Here is a 410-nt window from a genome sequence, read left to right on the forward strand (position 1 = left end):
AATAATGGGGCCATGGGCTGGGGGGAGGACACAGCAAAACCTTCCTGGGTGGGGAGGCTGCAAAGCCGCCTGGGCGAAGCCATGCGATCGCATCCTGCTTCCCAGCCCTCGCTAAAGCGAGAGGTTGAAAGCAATTACTGGGGCTTAAAGAGGGGAAGGAAAGGAAGGGGAAAAAAAAAAAAAGCTGAAGGGCGAGCAGAAAGCTGTGTGTACAGAGAGGAGAACCTGCCACCAGAGCTACCAATTATAAAGTTTTCAGCGCGGGGCTCCCGCTGTGCCGGCGGAGAGCGTCTGCATCACGAGGGGAGACCTGTCAGCTCTAATGAGCACCACGACAGCGCGAAAGCATCTGAGCTGCTCCAAACTTGCAGCAAACTCCACTCTGGCTCCTGCCTTTAACTCCTTCCTCG

The 410-nt window shown here is 55.9% G+C and overlaps 1 protein-coding gene across 1 annotated transcript in view; it reads left to right on the forward strand.

The window, feature by feature from the left end:
* The window catches only part of LOC104166668 (forkhead box protein P4-like), a gene marked incomplete at both ends in the record, with an annotated part of 7719 nt that overhangs the window by 3888 nt on the left and 3421 nt on the right, over positions 1-410 (forward strand). The window lies entirely within an intron of this gene.

This window comes from Cariama cristata, unplaced genomic scaffold (assembly GCF_000690535.1).
Source record: "Cariama cristata isolate BGI_N322 unplaced genomic scaffold, ASM69053v1 scaffold23068, whole genome shotgun sequence".
Classification (NCBI taxonomy): domain Eukaryota; kingdom Metazoa; phylum Chordata; class Aves; order Cariamiformes; family Cariamidae; genus Cariama; species Cariama cristata.